This window comes from Dendropsophus ebraccatus, chromosome 1 (assembly GCF_027789765.1).
Source record: "Dendropsophus ebraccatus isolate aDenEbr1 chromosome 1, aDenEbr1.pat, whole genome shotgun sequence".
Lineage (NCBI taxonomy): Eukaryota > Metazoa > Chordata > Amphibia > Anura > Hylidae > Dendropsophus > Dendropsophus ebraccatus.
Window position 1 is genome coordinate 54,819,777 of NC_091454.1, and position 18,928 is coordinate 54,838,704.

The following is an 18,928-nucleotide window of genomic DNA, read 5'->3' on the forward strand; positions in this document are numbered from 1 at the left end:
AGCGTAATGCTCTCTGTCAGTGTGGGGAGACAGGAGACGATTTTAACTTGATGTCACAGCAGGTCCTGTATGTACACTGCACTATGGAGGAGGAAGAAAGAAAATACAGGTGTGTGAAAAGGGGAGGACAATCAGGGGTGCACAGTCTGGGGGGGAGGGGGATTTGGTGAAAAAATACTTTACTGGAGGTATTGCTGCTGTTGTCTATCGCTGTTGTTATCGCTGCTAAGTGGAGTTGATCAAACCTCAGGAAATCCTAAGTTCGATCGAACTCGAACATTCACAAACCTGCCGCATTAGATTGCTGATGCCTTCCCGGGCCGTCGGGAAGGAGGAGAGTGCCCGAGTACCGCCTGGAATTCTGGGATTCAGCCTAGGTAATAGTCTAGGTAATAGGCTGAATCCCTGAATTCCAGGCGGTACCTGGGCACTCTCCTCCTTCCCCACGGACCGGTAAGGCATCAGCAATCAAATGCGGCAGGTTTGTGAATGTTCGAGTTCGATCGAACCTAGGATTTCCCGAGGTTCAATCAACTCTACTGCTGAGCGTACCTGTGCATTAGGAGACTGCACCATAGAATCACATTACACTGGGTGTCACACTGGAGGTAGATCAGGAGGCTTCGCCTCCTAATTAACAGGTACAGATAGCAGGGAGCAGAGACAACGGCGCCTCCTCAGGTACAGACAGCAGGGAGTGGAGACAACGGCGCCTCTGTTAAGTTGCTTCGGGACCAAATTTTAAATGGGAATAATGGAAGTACTTTAAAAAAATGCTGATTGAGCCCAGAGCTGCCTGATAACCATTCTTCATAAAAACATTCCAGGTACACAGTAAATATGACATTATGTATCCCATATTGTGAACACCAGTAAAGATGAGCATTTAAAAAAAACAACTTCATATAAGAAAAATAAATATATATATATATTTTATATACCAGCAGTGAAGGGACAACATGGGCCCCCCTGTGCTTACTGCGCACACAAGGGGGGGCGCTAAATTTAATCTTTGCCCTGGGTGCAGGAGAGCCTAGCTACACCTCTGATGCCCGGACAGCTAAAGCTTTTGATTTGGCTGTCCAGGCATGATGGAAAATGTAGTATTGCAACAGCTGGTAGGCCGCAGTTTGGAGACCCATGGCTTAAAGCATCCCTGTACCCACAATCTGTCCCCCCCCAAACCACTTGTACCTTCGGATAGCTGCTTTTAATCAAAGATCTGTACTGGGGTCCGTTCGGCAGGTGATGTAGGTATTGTCCTAAAAAACAACTTTTAAACTTGCAGCCCTGTGCCAAACTGCCGTGGCCTAGAGCAGTGATTTTCAACCTTTTTTGAGCTGCGGCACATTTTTTATACTTAAAAATCCCGGGGCACACCACCAACCAAAATGGCACAAAATGACATATTATACATATAGTTAATAATATAGATTCTAAATGTATTTATACTCACTCAGTGTGAAACCTGGGCCTGTTTTCTTCTCCCCCATGCTTCTCTCCTGTGCTTCTCTCCCACATGCTTCTCTCCTGTGCTCTCCACCATACTTCTTCCCCCTACTTCTCACCTGTGCTTCTCTCCACCATACTTGTCCCCCCTACTTCTCACCTGTGCTTCTCTCCCCCATGCTTCTCTCCTGTGCTTCTCTCCCCCATGCTTCTCTCCTGTGCTTCTCTCCACCATACTTCTCTCCCCCCCTGCTTCTCTCCACCAAACTTCTCTCTCCGCTGTTTCTCTCCCCCATCCCCATGTTTCTCTCCCCCCTGCTTCTCTCCCCTGCTTCTCCCTCATCCCCAGGTTTCTCTCCCCCATTGTTTTCTACTGTTTCATAGGGGCACCATAGTTTGGGGAACTTTCCCCACGGCACACCCGACCATGTGTCGCGGCACACTGGTTGAAAATCACTGGCCTAGAGTATCTGTGCCCTAACTTTGCACCACCCCTCCGTCCCTCCTTCCCACCCTCATCATCATTGGGAATGCCACTGGCGGGATTTTTCCTATTCCTCTGCAGAGAACACTGCACAGGTGCCTTAACAATCCAGACCATGTGCCGTACTTACACAGGTGATGAATAGGAGAATACCTGCCTGGGGCATTCCTAATGATGAAGAGGGAGGGGAGGAGGGATGGAGAGATTGTGCCAGCCTAATGCACAGACACTCTAGGCCATGCCAGTTTGACATAGGGCTGCAAGTTTAAAAGTAGTTTTTAGGACAATTACTGCATGCTGAATGGATCCCAGGACAGATCTTGGATTAAAAGCAGCTATTTGAAGCTACAAGTGGTTTGGGTAATTGATAGTTGATTGATTCATAGTTGATTGATTGATAGTAAAATGTGACAAATACACCTATAGTCAGAAGACTGTTGGTACACTACGTCATATAAACAAATGGAAGGGATCACCCTAATTATTAACACCTATAACCCTCCCAAAATAAATTTATTGAAAATATATCCAATTAAAAACAGTTTAAAAATCTATCTATACCACTAAAAACAACAAAGTGCATACAGGTGACGGGTCCTTCTCATCAACATTATCATGAAACATTACATGAAATAAAAACAGCCAGCAACTATATAATACAGATTACATAGCTGTTAGTGGTGCAAGTAAAGTACATATATAGGGCTGAACAGACAATTCATAAATGACATATATCCAGCTAAAATAGCAGTCACCATCACAGGACTAGCCCTTAACACAGAAAATATTGCACTATAATTGCTAGCTGTTACATGTAACTGACCCCACCTCAGACCCCGACACATGTTTCGCCTCAACCGGCTTCCTCCCGAGGAAGCTGGTAAAACCAAAATATTCTAAGAAATTTTTAACCAAACTTGGTTTTCTTTTTTTTTTTTTTTTGCCTATATCAGAAAGATCAGTAAGTTTTCATTTTGTTTGTTAGTTTGTATCCTGTACCTCATCAGATAAACAGATTCAATCTACAACACTTCCTGACTACATGACTCTTTTTATTTAATAGTAATCACTGCTCGCTGTACAGAGGCTGCCGGGCACAGAGCGATACGGACAGGCTGTGTCCTCCCATATATTGTATATCCTAATAAGAATAGGGGGGGACTGTTCTGTATCAATAGCCCTGGGCAGCAGTTCCCAACACAATGGTTTACTGCTGCCACTCAACATAAAAAAAATATGTAGAAACAGAAAACTATACATTTATTTTAATGAAGTTATATGACAACGTAATATAACATTAAAGCAATGTATTGAGAAAATTTTAATTTTAATGGCATGTAATATGTGTTTGTGCTGTCATTTTTCTTGTGACACTGCTAAGTAATGCTAATATTGCATATAGCCTAGTATAGAGGAAGTTCAAGGGTTAAAAAATGTGTTGTATTTGTCACATCCAGTGGTCACGTGACCTTCCCACAGACAACTTCAACCTTAAGTTTGGTCTGAGGAAGAAGTCTCCCTGGTTCAACCTCCTCCTTCGGCAAGGAGAACTGCTAGAAACTCTCCTTTAGATTATAATCAGCCCGTGTACAAGTGTAAACGCCTGCTCATCGACTGATCACATCTTTTACACTGCGGCAAAATATATCAAATATGTGTAAAAGGGATGTGCAACTAATAGCAACACATTTTAAATGGCTGCCTTTTAGATTCACTACAAATGAGTGCCGATCTTGCTGATTGGCCCTCGTTTGCAGCTGTGGATGGCCAAAGATTGATACATGTAAAAATACCCTCAGAGCGAGACAATCACATACACAAACAGCAGTGTCAACCAGATACACTAACAGAGCAGAGCAAAGATCACGTACAGTGACAGGGATGGTTAAATAAAGGTACAATATAGAGGATAATGGAGATTATTAGGCACAGTCACATGGGACAGGCACGATTGTCACCCCTGTCCCATTGCTGTATTCAATGGTTGCCCCTGACCCCTGTTGCTGTACCTAATAGTCACCCCTGACCCCTGTTGCTGTACCTAATAGTTGCCTCTGACCCCTGTTGGTGTACATATTAGGTACAGCAACAGGGGGTCAGGGGTGACCATTAGATACAGGACAGGGACAACGATCAGGGTAGGAAGGGCTTAATTTCTGTGTTTATACTGTACATTTGTCACCACTTGCCTACATCACTCAGATTTAAACTGTTGCCATGCAATTTTGCACAGCGACTAATCATTAACAACCCTGGAGGTAAATGCACATGAATTTGCATCAAAGGGTTAAGAGCTTACACCCCTAAAAGTACAGCTTTCCTATTATGACAGGAAATTTTTTTTCTGTGTATGTCTTTTATGTGGGGCCATGTTGTAACTTATTCATGAGTAATGGCAACTTCAGTAAATTACACCACAGTTCATCCAAACTGTTGGGGTCCTCTACAGCAGAGTCTAGTTTAATTGGATTGTATACCAACACTGGCAACACTTGGCTGCATGCATTATTTCTAGCAACACTAGAAAATTGTATCCAGTAAAACTACTTAAAGAGCAGGTGCTAAAAGGAACTGTGGCCAAAACCTTACTATCCGCTTCAAGAATAGTAACTTCACATCTTGTAGCAGATTTTTTTTGCCTAGATTATTGCGAAGAGACTTTCAATAAAGCGTTTAAAATGTTTCATGGAATCCTAGTATCTAGAGGTCTTAGTCCTTCACTTTGTATCACTGAAGCAACTATTTTGGCAAAGGGTGTTATTGGGTTCACAAGGGGCCACCAGGTTAGTTCCTCCCCCCTCCCCCCTTCCCGCCATGTGACACAAAATTAATGCTCCTAACTAACCCTCAGCCTAATGCTCATCATCCTCGTGGGTACTGCATTTCATCTCCCCTTACAGAAATTTCTGAGGATGTGAATATTTTGATTGACCACAAACAACTTCTCCTTTAGGAATGTATCCTCACAACAACAATATCCATGGCGCTGAAAAAGATTATGCAGTCCTCCCCTATCCCGACCAATTACATTTTCCATCTTTTATCTTGCCTAAACTGACAGAGCATTGATCTAGTGGTTTGGAAAATATTGAGTGGACGTTTGTAATCTGAAAACATATAAGAGCTTGTTATAAAAGACACAATGATATTCCAAACTAGTACTGAGCTCATGCTCCAGCTTTTATGATCATGACAATGCTATCAGTCCTCAGAAGTAACCTACAGAAGGAAGTCTTCCGGATTAAAGACCACACACTTATTCATATTCTGCCATTGGCAATGACACTTAAAGAGGATACAGCCACATATCTCTGTGTGTCAGGTATGTATGATTCTGTTTTTATTTAGTTTTGTTTAGTTTTAAAATTGGTAAAAACCATACTAACTGCATAGATTGTAAGTTCATTGAGTTTTATTTATTACAGAGATTCAATGGGTTGGCATTAAAGGAGCATTTCCATTGCAACCAATTTAGCAAACTTCCTTTCTCCTCCTGATATGCTGCTCTTTCCCTACCATCGTTGACAGCTTGTTTTTAGGTTACCAACCACCACTCTACTCTAAAAGCAGTGGTCCATCTGGTGTATATATATCTATAGTATACAGATGTATAAATGTTATACAGTGTATACGTATAAAATATCTCTATACGTCTACACAGTATTTATATACAGATCAGTCCAACCACTGCAGCAGTGGTGGTCAGTAACCTAGGCAACGAGCTGTCAACAGTGGGAGGGAAAGAGCAGCATATCAGGAGGAGGAGGCAAGTTTGCTAACTTTTTTTTGTAAAAATATTTAACTTGACGAGTCCTACAAATGTATCTATATTAGTTGAAATAGAAATAAACCTTCAAGTATACTTAATTATAGATTGCATTATTGACTTTAAGCTGTGAATTATTTAACCTTATTTTTAAAGGGGTGTTGATATATTATGCCTTCTTTCCAGCAGTTATTTTGTGTTTTTGTGCAAACTGCATATGCTATATTGCATTTATGTTGTGTGCTGCTGTAAGTGTTAATATCTTGCAAAAAAAAAAAATGTTCTGTTTTCCATCCTATACATTTTTGTTTTGTTTATTGTTAAACTGCAGTTATTTATTTATTTTTTATTTTTTTTGGTAATCTGTTACCAACCACTATCATTTAGCACTATTTCTCCAACGTATGTCTATTTTCAATTTGGCATCGCAATAAGCCTCATAGGACCTGTTTTCCCAGACGTCTCCATAGCTCCTGTCTCCAGCATGAGACCCAGTGCCATAGACTTACAATACAACTGGAGATGGGAGCACATGGAGATGTACTGTAGCAGGCGGCTTGTCTCATTAGGTATAGTTTTATGCGGTGGAGAGAACAGGTGCTTGAAGCCTATTCTAGTGCCAACTATCATGAACACCGATTATCGTGCTGATCAATTGTGATTTCTTAAAAAACAAACAAATCAAAAGTTAATTTTGCAAAACCTCAGGTATTTTCTATATACAGCATATTTGTGCCTTCTCCTCTAGCTAGCTACAGCAACCAACTTGTCAATACATCACCCAGGCTTTGAAAATATAGTCCTGCTCTATCCTCCTCTTTTCCCTGTCCTCTCCTATGGCTCCTTTTCTTTGCATTTTGGTTTAACACTGAATTTAATGCCATTAGACTTCTACAGTGTAACATCAATAAAGATAAGCTTCATGTTATTGCGTGGTGTTTAACTCTATTCAGCTACTTCAGTGTACTCTATACGGTGGGTCAGTATAGTTATGTACTGTAGTTTGCTTACAACTTTGCATCTGCATCAGGGCCGCTTTAACCAGAGGGCACATGGTGCACGTGCACCGGGCCCACTGGTTAAAGGGGCCCCCCCGAGCAGGCCGGCCGTTGCTATGTGCGACCAATGCGGTCGCACAGGGCTCCGGCCACCAGCCTGTCAGGGGGAGCGCCATGGATGGGTAATCTACTTACCCCTCCATGGCGCCCCCTGCAGGGCCCTCCCGTCCGCCGCTGCCCCCGCCCGCCCGCTGCTGCTGCGGCGCTTCAGCGCTGCAGCAGCAGCGACACTGACAGAGAGAGAGCCATTGGCTCCCTCCCTGTCAGTCACTCTTGTGGCCGCACTTCCTGCAGTCACAAGAGGCCGCGCTCTCCCTCTAGTGCCCGACGTCACTGGAGCGTCAGCGCGAGGGTAAGGGGAGTGCAGCCTCTTGTGACCGCAGGAAGTGCGGCCACAGGAGGGAAGAGAAGAGGAACGCGTGGACCTAGGTGAGTAACAGTGTTTGTTTTTTTCAATGTTGTATGGGAGGGGGAGCTATATACTATGGGGGGGCACAGGGGGCTATATACTATGGGGGGGCACAGGGTTCTATATACTATGGGGGGCACAGGGGCTATATACTATGGGGGAGGACAGGGGGCTATATACTATGGGGGAGGACAGGGGGCTATATACTATTGGGGAGCACAGGGGGCTATATACTATGGGGGGACACAGGGGGCTATATACACTATGGGGGAGCACAGGGGGCTATATACACTATGGGGGAGCACAGGGGGCTATATACTACTGGGGAGCACAGGGGAGCTATATACTATGGGGGAGCACAGGGGGCTATATACACTATGGGGGAGCACAGGGGGTTATATACTACTGGGGAGCACAGGGGAGCTATATACTATGGGGGAGCACAGGGGGCTATATACTACTGGGGAGCACAGGGGAGCTATATACTATGGGGGAGCACAGGGGGCTATATACACTATGGGGGAGCACAGGGGGCTATATACTACTGGGGAGCACAGGGGAGCTATATACTATGGGGGAGCACAGGGGGCTATATACTACTGGGGAGCACAGGGGGCTATATACTATGGGGGAGCACAGGGGGCTATATACTATGGGGGAGCACAGGGGGCTATATACTATGGGGGAGCACAGGGGGCTATATACTACTGGGGAGCACAGGGGGCTATATACTATGGGGGAGCACAGGGGGCTATATACTATGGGGGAGCACAGGGGGCTATATACTACAGGGGAGCACAGGGGGCTATATACTACTGGGGAGCACAGGGGAGCTATATACTATGGGGGAGCACAGGGGGCTATATACTATGGGGGAGCACAGGGGAGCTATATACTATGGGGGAGCACAGGGGGCTATATACTATGGGGGAGCACAGGGGAGCTATATACAATGAGGGAGCACAGGGGGCTATATACTATGGGGGAGCACAGGGGAGCTATATACTATGGGGGAGCACAGGGGGCTATATACTATGGGGGAGCACAGGGGAGCTATATACTACTGGGGAGCACAGGGGAGCTATATACTACTGGGGAGCACAGGGGAGCTATATACTATGGGGGAGCACAGGGGAGCTATATACTATGGGGGAGCACAGATGGCTATATACTACTGGGGAGCACAGGGGAGCTATATACTATGGGGGAGCACAGGGGGCTATATACTACTGGGGAGCACAGGGGAGCTATATACTATGGGGGAGCACAGGGGAGCTATATACTATGGGGGAGCACAGGGGAGCTATATACTATGGGGGAGCACAGGGGAGCTATATACTATGGGGGAGCACAGGGGAGCTATATACTATGGGGAAGCACAGGGGAGCTATATACTATGGGGGAGCACAGGGGAGCTATATACTATCGGGGAGCACAGGGGAGCTATATACTATCGGGGAGCACAGGGGAGCTATATACTATGGGGGAGCTATATACTATGGGGGAGCACAGGGGAGCTATATATTATGGGGAGCACAGTGGGGCTATATACTATGGGGGAGCACAGGGGGCTATATACTATTGGGGAGCACAGGGGGCTATATACTATGGGGGAGCACAGAGGAGCTATATACTATGGGGGAGCACAGGGAGCTATATACTATGGGGGAGCACAGGGAAGTTATATACTATGGGGGAGCACAGGGGGCTATATACTATGGGGGAGCACAGGGGAGCTATATACTATGGGGAAGCACAGGGGACTATATACTACTGGGGAGCACAGGGGTCTATATACTATGGGGAGCACAGGGGTCTATATACTATGGGGGAGCACAGGGGAGCTATATACTATGGGGGAGAACAGGGGAGCTATATACTACTGGGGAGCACAGGGGAGCTATATACTACTGGGGAGCACAGGGGGCTATATACTACTGGGCAGCACAGGGGGCTATATACTATGGGGGAGCACAGGGGGCTATATACTATGGGGGAGCACAGGGGGCTATATACTATGGGGAAGCACAGGGGGCTATATACTATGGGGGAGCACAGGGGAGCTATATACTATTGGGGAGCACAGGGGGCTATATACTATTGGGGAGCACAGGGAGCTATATACTATTGGGGAGCACAGGGGTCTATATACTATGGGGGAGAGCACAGGGGGGCTATATATTATGGAGAGCACAGGGGGGCTATATACTATTGGGGAGAGCACAGGGGGCTATATACTATTGGGGGAGCACAGGGGGGCTATATACTATTGGGGGAGAGCACAGGGGGGCTATATACTATTGTGGGAGAGCATAGGGGTCTATATACTATTGGAGAGCACAGGGGGGCTATATACTATTGGGGGAGAGCACAGGGGGGCTATACACTATTGTGGGAGAGCACAGGGGGGGCTATATACTACTGGGGAGAGTGCACAGGGGGGCTATATACTAATGGGGGAGCGCACAGCAGGACTGTATATAACTAGAGGAGCACATGAGGGTCTATATACTACAGGGACACCTTAAAACTATGGAGGCACAGAGGGGTGTAACTACTGTATAGGGGTACAAGGGACCTAACTACTGGATGTGTTGGAGCCTAAAATATTTGTCTGGCAGATTCTGGAGAGAAGATTCACAGCCAAGAGAAGACTTCAAGGTGGCCCAGAGAAAAAGAAAAGGTGACAGACTCTGATCGGAGAAGACGCCCCCGGTGAGTCACTGGATGTAACTGCACTCTGTTATAGGGTTGTAGTGTTAGGGATCATGATGTGGCGGTATTATGTAATGGTATCATTGGTGATATCTTTCTGTTTTGTTTAGTGCAGTTTTTATGTAATATGTAATCACTGAATGGTGGAAATAGTGTTATAAGGTAACTACTGTATGTATTGGGGCTCTTGATACAGTGTGGGGGCAAATTCAGCACATTATACAATGTGCCGAAAGGGAAGGGGGGGCCCACTCTTGAGGGCTGTGCACTGGGCCCACCAATGTATTAAAACGGCCCTGATCTGCATACATAGTTCTGACTGACTGTTTGTAATTACAGTATCTTCAGTGAATGATGTCTACATAACTTTGTTAACAGTGGAAGAAAAAGTTATCTTAAAATGTGAATCAAGTCATTCATGGCTTCTAAAGGATCTAAAACTTATAGATGGTATAGACCATTCACAGGTAAGCCTCAGCTGTTGTGATAAGGTCCATGTAGTAAAGGAACTTCCATTTTAACGATTCCTCCTATCCCTGTAAAATGATTTATTGTCATTCATTGTTTGCTCTCTTCTCCCCCATTAGCTCTCCCTGGCAGCCGGTCACTGTGAAACTCCATCCTTTCCATGGCCCCGTTCACACTGAGCAAGAACAGCGGAATTCTGTGTCGGAACTCTCTGCTGCGGAATCCCGCCATGCTCAGTGTCCTGCTTTGAGTGAATGAGAGGGCGCACGCTCCTCCGCTGCCGCCACTCTTCGCTCAATGATGTGACTTGTCATTTCTTTGAGCAGAGAGGGGAGGAAGCGGACGTGCACGCCCTCTCATTCACTCAATGCAGGACACTGAGCACGGCGGGATTCCGTCGTTCTTGCTCAGTGTGAACGGGGCTTATTACTGTAAATTCAGGACTGAATGCTTTAAAGGAGACCTGTCATCCCCCCGTGCCGGGGTGACAGGCTCCCGACCCCCAGCTAGATCCCCTTATACTGACCTCATCTTGCCGGGTTCTGCTCCCGGATCTGGTCCCGGGACAAAGATATCCTGGTCAGAAGTCGGCACGCGCGCTGTGGAGATAGGTCCGGCGTCCATAGAGAATGAATGGAGCCGTGCGCGCGCTGCAGAGATGAGTCCGGCTCCATTCATTCTCTATTGACGCCGAGCCTATCTCTACAGCGAGCGCCGGCTTCTGACCAGGATATCTCCGGGGTGGGGGGGTGACAGGTCCTCTTTAAGTTTGAAGGCTTAAGGCAGAAACAATCCTTATAATTTCCTATTCACTTCAGTTGGTCTCTAAATTTTTTAGATTATTAGTAAAGATGAGTAAAGCAGCCTGAAATTTATTGTGTAAGGTTCGCAAATTTTGGATCAAATTTGTTAATATTCACCAATCGAATCTTAACGAATTTCAGTATAACAGCCAAACTATAGTAGCTGCAATACTAGGACTATTGCAGAAGGATGAATTTGTTAAAAAGTGTTACAAATTAGAAAATCACAATTTAAAAACAAATGTAAATCAACCAGTCAATCATCCAAACTCCACCATGGACAGCAGTGCACTTTGGTGGAACAGCTGCGTAACGTTTATTTTCTCCCAGGACAGCAGTGGATATTGGTAAATGAGTGATGTAAAATTTATGACACAAATTGATCACTTGGTAGGCCGGTGCTTTTGTCATCAAGCAACACTTATGGAATCCATTGCCTAATGTAATGTTACTGCAGATGTTCTCTAACCAATTGGTTTGGCAATGGTTAGATGGGTTGAGGAGTCAATATGCAGTCTTAACCTTTTCAAGAAAGTGTGGAATTTTCTGGTTGGGTTTACAGGTCTCTGTCTCCACAATAGACACTCTTTAGTGGCAGTGGTACTATGCTGCAGTCAAATGGTTTGAAAAAGCAGCCAAGGGTCAGAGCCAGGACTAAAACAGAACATTTCCAGAAACATTTACAAAGGCAAGGCAAGAAAGAACTCTAGAATCAGGATCAATCATAAGTCAGGATAAAGTGCCATTTTTGGTTTTAGTTTTTTTTTTTTAATTTCCGCAGAGGAGGTGGGTGAACATAATGTGCACTTACCTCCCTGGCTCCAACAATGGGGTCTGCTGTCCTCCGCTCCAAGTCTAGAGAGGGGACTTGGGATGTGACGTTCCAGGCCCGCTCTGGCAGTCAATGGCTGTACCAGGGTCTCGCCTCTGTCGCTGACTGGCTGAGCAGGCTTGACACATAACCATAACACAGGGCAGCGGACCCCTAGAGCCAGGGAGGTAAGTATATGTTGTTTTGTTCACCCACCTCCTTTCCGGCAGTTTAAAAAAAAAAGTCTGTGCCTGGATGTCTCCTTTTAACATCATATTTCAATAAAATCTCTATACTAGTCTTTATGATAATTACAATGATGTAAATGGCAGTCTAGTACACATGCACAAAGCAGTCTCATATTTGATAATAGAAGCTCTGGTATTATTCTATTTTACTTAATCAAAATCAATATTAATAAAACCAATTGTCACATTGATAGAGATGACTCTTAAATTGTCGTGTATAAAACACAAAGCGATCTTTGCACCTACTTGCGGATATTTTCCAGATACTAATGTAGGTATTATACTGATGGTAACTATAACGAACATTTTACATATGTCATAAATTCCACTACACATGGAAGGTAGGATTTACACAGCGGAATTTACCACCCAGTACAGATAAAACCTAAATGACCTTTTATGCATGGTTTAGTAAAGTATGTAATGTAAGTTATTTTTCTAAATTCTTTTTTTTTTTTTTTTTTTTTAAATGGCCTGGATATTTATGCAAGTTAAAAATACAAGTCAGAAATCATGATAAGTGATATGAGTGATTCCGAGGAGATCTATGTTCACAGCTCATTATAAGAATTGTAGGTACAGTATATCTCCACTGAGATTTATCATTGTAAAGATCACATTTTACATCTAGAAAATAAACGTAAGTGATGGCCCAACATTGTAATAACATATAAAAAGCTTCTACTGTTGCAGATGCGATAGTAGATAGATATTCATGTTATGTTATTTAGAGATGAGCGAACTTACACTTAGTTTGGGTTTGCTCAGTATTTTAATCCCAGTGGCTGGAGAAGATGGCTACAGCCCTAGGGCTGCCTGGAAAACATGGATATAGCCATAGGCAATAAAAAATAGATAATTTTCCAAAAAGTTTAACAGGAAAAAGATAGGCAGGCCTTAATACCGCCCCTACCAATCCCCACACTCATCCCTTTCACCATTTATAAGCCATACAGTATGTCAGCATTTTAACTAAAACACTGGATTTGTTGACATTTATGCCTGGTAAAACTACTCCAACTCCAAGTTAGAGAGATTTGTGTTGCTGTGCAGCAATCTTGACGTTATCGCTCAGATTGAGGTCTGGGCTTTGAGTAACCCTTTCAAAGACTCTGAAATCTTTTCCCTTAGGTTGTCTTGCCGTAAGGTGAATATTAATCCCAGTCTCCAATTTCTGTCACACTGAAACATGATTTTTACAACACTGGCAAGTACTGCTGATAATGAATCATCTTCACAACATGGTGTTCTTGCAGCATTTATCATTATGTTGAAAAAATTTAATTTTAGTCGTACCTAAACCTTCCTCCATGGGGAATTGAAGATGTTCTTTTTGATGAACTCCAAATTTACTTTGCTATGCTTTTTTTAATCATCAAAGCCCAGTGTACTACAGAATTATATAGTATTTACTCGATGCTTTTAGAGGCTCTCTAGTAGCTTCTAGGTCTTACGGGAATGTTCAAACAGTATTATGGGACCTTTTTGAGTAGAATGGCCAAAAGCAAGCTATTTTATAGTTAAATAGATAGATACTTCTTATCAGTCACAACCCTTTTAACAATGAAAGCTATGATAATAGGTTATGCCATCAGGCAAGAGAGTCACAGTTCTATTTTGCTAGAGTACACAAGTGGGATTGCTCTGAATTGCTTTGTCTTTATTCCACCTCATAGTTGTGTGTTTTAAGGCATGACATTATTTATTTGCTTTTTCCATGCTGTAAGTTTCACCTTCAGTCACAAACTGCATACTTAATTTTTCCCCCCTCATAGTGCAAAGGCATATGCATTTCTAGTAGAGAGGCCAAATGAGTCACTTCCAAGAACTGCCACTCTTCATGACGTTTTCGATGTTGTAATGCATTATTGAAAACCTCAGTTAGTACCATGAAATGACCACAGGCAGTCAGCTACCACAAGTGAGGCACATGGTACTGTGGTAAGCCATAGTGCAATGTCCTAGTACACAATATCCTGCCTTTTTGGTAATTCTTTTGAATGTACGGTGGAATGCTAGATATACATAGTCATGAAGTGGTCAGATGCCAATAAAGACATAGGGGGACATTTATCAAATTAATTGCGCCTGTTTTTAGTCTGATATATCTAGTTTGCGCTCAAAATAAATCTAATATGAATTTATGAAGCTTTTTTAGACAAGACTATCCAAATTAGATGCGACTTTTTGAATTCGATTTTTTGTTGTTAATTAGATCGAAAGTGCGCCAGAATTCTTTTTTAGTTAAATTTATTAACTGCGCAATTTTTTAAAAAAGTCGCATATATTGGCGCATCGCTACATCTGCTCCGAACCAGGTGAATTTATTAGACTAATTAAAAGACCATTATTTTTAAGACACATTTACTATGCTATTAGACAATTTACATAAATTTGACTAAACACATGAGATTGGAAATTATGCCAAAACATCTTTGACAAAATCATGTTTTTAGATTTGTTAGTAAATATCCCCCAGGGTTTATTATGGGGAAATTGTGCCATATTTTGGCCAGTATTTTAATCCTGGTGTGAACAAACTTTCTTAATGAGGTTATCTCTTTGTTCATTAAATTATCTACCCGAACAATTTCAAATTCTGAGAAAATTTCACTTGTCAGTGGAATCTCTCATGGTGTCCGCACACTTATTCTACATTGCCACCAGTGATTGGATGCCCTCAAAATAAAATGGAGACTTCTTTCTGCTGCAGAAACCTTGTTAAAGGGGTTGTCCAGTGTGGGGGCTATTTTTTCATATGGCCGGGGAGGAGGTGGCTGAAAGAAAAGACGTCCACTCACCTTACCGGTTCCAGCGGTGGGTCCCGCATCGCGTTGCTCCGGTGCCCGGTTCCCGGCCGCTTCTGGGTGTCTGACGCGAGCCCGAGACGTGACGTCTTTTCTTTCAGCCACCACCTCCCCGGCCATATGATAAAATAGCCCCCACGCTGGACAACCCCTTTAATGTCTCTTTGCATTGTCATCACAAAATTGTTGGCTATGCAGACATTTCTTCAGAATACAAAAGAGAAAACAATCGCTGAGATCCAGGTCTGGACTGTGGGGTGGATGGGTAAGCCCCATGAAGCCACATTCCCTGATAGCAGCTAGTGATTTGCAAGGCTTGTGAGCTTGTGCAATGTCATAAGGATTACATGGATATCATTAGGCTTCTTATCTTATTTTGTAAGGAATTTAATTACAGAATGAAGCACCAGATTCCTCGATTGCTTTGTAGACCCACACTTCACTGCTCTATTGTCCCAGAACCCAATATGCCATTGTTTCTGTGAAGGCTTATGGTCGGCACTGAGGATTGTCTTTTACAGGGTTCTCTATGGGAATGTGTCTTACTGTTTTTTGGCCACAAGATGGCACTCACCATGTCTTTATAGCAGCACACTGAAGAAGTAACACTTGTACATGCTTCAGAGAAAGTTGCCAGCTACCTTCCTGGGCTTATTACAGGGTTGCTAAACTTTTCCCTTCAGTTTCAGCTGTCCAGTTGCCACACAACCTGCTCCACAAATAGAAAACTAGTCTCAGCCTTTAAACAAGAGACTGGTGAGCAGAGCATTAAGGGCAGTCTTCTTACATATTATTCCAAGCCAGGCCATGGCTAAAACTTGCCCTGCCCTAAGGAGAAGTCGGACAGTGGGCTCTTTCCAGTTGTTGAAGCCTAGGGCCTCACTGGCTTTGGCACTCTATGGTCTCTCCAGCATTAGACAGAACTTCATAGCCGTTCGTGTGGGTTTTTCTCTCTATCTACAAAGCCTTCCTGGAAGCCCCCCTAGCTGCTACAACTCTTTATATTAATGTAATTTCAGAGACTTTACAAAACTCTAAAGTATCTCCTATAACACTAAAAGGGGAACTTGGTGGCCACCGCTACTCTCAAGCAGAAGACGCTCTGTGTAAACTTGGTTTTTGACAACTACTGTACTGTTCCTTTAGGAACTTGACAAGTAGACTGTTAAAGTGCTCAGAACTCTGTGCCTGTTTATCCTGCACCACAATACTGCAAAGGGAACACCAGGGACTACCTTTTAATGGGCCTATGTTGGGACCTAGGGAGGTCTACTTCTACTCGGTACTGTACCATCAGCCCTTGCAAGTAACACTTGGGTCACGACAATGCACTTCATGCCATCCTGTCACTTAAAGCAACTCTGTACCCACAATCGGACCCCCTAAAACTGCTTGTACCTTCAGATAGCTGCTTTTAATTCAAGATCTGTCCTGGGTTCCATTCGGCAGGTGATGTAGTTATTGTCCTAAAAAACAAATTGTAAACTGGCAGCCCCATGCCCAATGGCCGGTGCTTAGATTGTGTATGCATTAGGCTGGCACACCCTCTCTGTCCCTCCTCCCCACCCTCCTTATCATTAGGAATGCTCCATGCAGATTGTCTCCTATTCATTAGCTGTGTGAATACTGAACATCGGCTGGATCGATAAGGCAACTGTGCAATGTTCAGACAGGAGAAAATGTTTCAGTGGCATTCCTAATGATAAAGAGGGTGGGGAGGAGGGACATAGGGGTGGTACAAAGTTAGGGCACAGATACTCTAAGCCCCGGTCGTTGGGCATGGGGCTGCAAGTTTAAAAGTTGTTTCTTAGGACAATAACTGCATCACCTGCTGAATGGACCCCAGGACAGATCTTGGATTAAAAGCAGCTATCTGAATGAACAAGTGGTTTGGGGGGGGGGGTCAGATTGTGTTTACAGAGTCACTTTAAACTGGTTTCATTAGACTGAACTGTTAGGAGCCTATTACACAGGCCGATGGCGGACCGATCAATACTGCTAGATCGGTGCTCGTTTACTGGGCCTTTTACACGGCCCGATAATCGTTTAGCAAGGGCTGCATGGGCTTTGTTAGCGTTTTCCATGCAGCCTTTGCCCAAACAGTTTACATTACCTCTCCACGTTCCTAGTATTCTCCTGCGCTCTGCATATATATAGGGTGGTTTTAACTTCCCTATTGACTAAAATGTGAAAGTGATGATTTATGATAAATATGTAGTTGCTGTAGACAGCATCATTAAATCTGCAAGAGCGGATTTTAAACCCATTGGACAGATTTAGGCTGGGTTCACACTATGTATATTTGAGGCTGTATTTGGTCCTCATGTCAGGTCCTCATAGCAACCAAAACCAGGAGTGGATTGAAAACACAGAAAGGATCTGTTCACATAATGTTGTAATTGAGTGGATGGCCGTCATATAACGGTAAATAACTTCCATTATTTCAATACAACAGCTGTTGTTTTAAAATAACAGCAAATATTTGCCATTAAATGACGGCCATCCACTCAATTTCAACATTGTGTGAACAGAGCCTTTCTGTGTTTTCAATCCACTCCTTGTTTTGGTTGCTATACAGCCTCAAACATACAGCCTCAAATATACGTAGTGTAAACCCAGCCTTAAAGGGGCAAAACATGCCCGCACACGATGTACAATGGCTGCATAGTGTCTCTGCAATATCAGAGACACTGTGCACCTATTTGATGTCACGTGCAGGATTGGTTTCGCCAGCATGCGATGAACACCACTTAGCGCCTCCATGACTCGGAAGGCTTACTTCCGAGACGTGGAATCTCAGGAAGCAAGCATGGGGGAGCAGAAGGCTTCTGCAACCTGGACATCCCCTTTAAAATAGCCCCAGAGCTTCTTTAGACATGAAAAATCCTTGTTCAATTGAAGTGCTTTAAATTTTAGACATTTAAACTAAAACAAAGCTTTCTTTTTGCAGGACAATGCTGTATTCTCTCTGCATTTTGGTCATGAAATCTTCAGCTTGGAAGCCTACAGCACCGCTTCTAAATATGCCTTCCTCCGTTGTCTCTGCAAGATGAGCAGCAAATATCTCCAACATGAACTACAGTGGATTCATTTTGATCAGGATTTTGTAGGAAAAAATGACTCTTTTCTGGTACCTGAAGATGCTGTGTTGTCCATGCAGATATGCCTTGAGGCGTTCAGCTGTGCTTGTCTGTGTAGCTGCTTTTAAATGGCCACAAACCTCTTAACATACATTGCATAAACCAGTAGCACAAGCAAATAAAAAAAAAATGTATAAATGTATAATCTTAGGTTGGATTCACCCCACAAGGCAGGGGTACATATTTGACAGGGGGCCGACATATCTGTGCACAGACTGGCATGGACCCCATTTACTACTGTGGCCTGAACGTAGTCAGTTGATGAACATGTTTAGGTCATTTCCCGCATGTATGCGAATTTTCATTCAGACCCTAAGCTATTGGGGCTTTTTTTTGTTTGTTTTTTTTATTTGCAGGTTGAATTGTTGTTTTCTTTGGTTCTGTTTTTGGATACATATAACTTTCAAATTGCTTTTGAATCCACTATTTTGTGAGACGTAACCAAATATCAGCAATTCTGCATTTCTGTCAATCTTCTTTAGTTTTTCTTTTTATTGTGTTCATAGTGCAGGATATATAACACCATCACTTTATAATTTGGGTCACTATGGAGGCAGTGATACCAATTGTGAATGGATAATAAAGGAGTTAATAAGGAAATATGGTGCATTTTTTACCTAGATTTTTTTATTATTACTATTATCATTATTATTATTATTTAGCATAAATTAGTCTGGGCTCTGGTCAGTCCTGCTTTGGTTTACAGGTGATTAGTATCCAGTGGTTGAAACATCACAGTGACCCCTCCACCAGCTTTAAGTGGATCAAAA

The 18,928-nt window shown here is 43.5% G+C and overlaps 1 long non-coding RNA gene across 2 annotated transcripts; it reads left to right on the forward strand.

Moving 5' to 3' along the window:
- Positions 1 to 7,099: 7,099 nt before the first annotated feature.
- On the forward strand, positions 7,100 to 18,777 carry LOC138792923 (uncharacterized). Of its 2 annotated transcripts, none has more exons than XR_011363190.1 (4): positions 7,100 to 7,186; positions 9,788 to 9,881; positions 10,221 to 10,348; positions 17,969 to 18,777. It is a non-coding gene; the product is annotated as an uncharacterized lncRNA (long non-coding RNA). The 2 variants fall into 2 exon arrangements; XR_011363191.1 differs by lacking the exon at positions 17,969 to 18,777 and adding an exon at positions 13,343 to 13,419.
- The last annotated feature ends 151 nt before the right edge of the window (positions 18,778 to 18,928 follow it).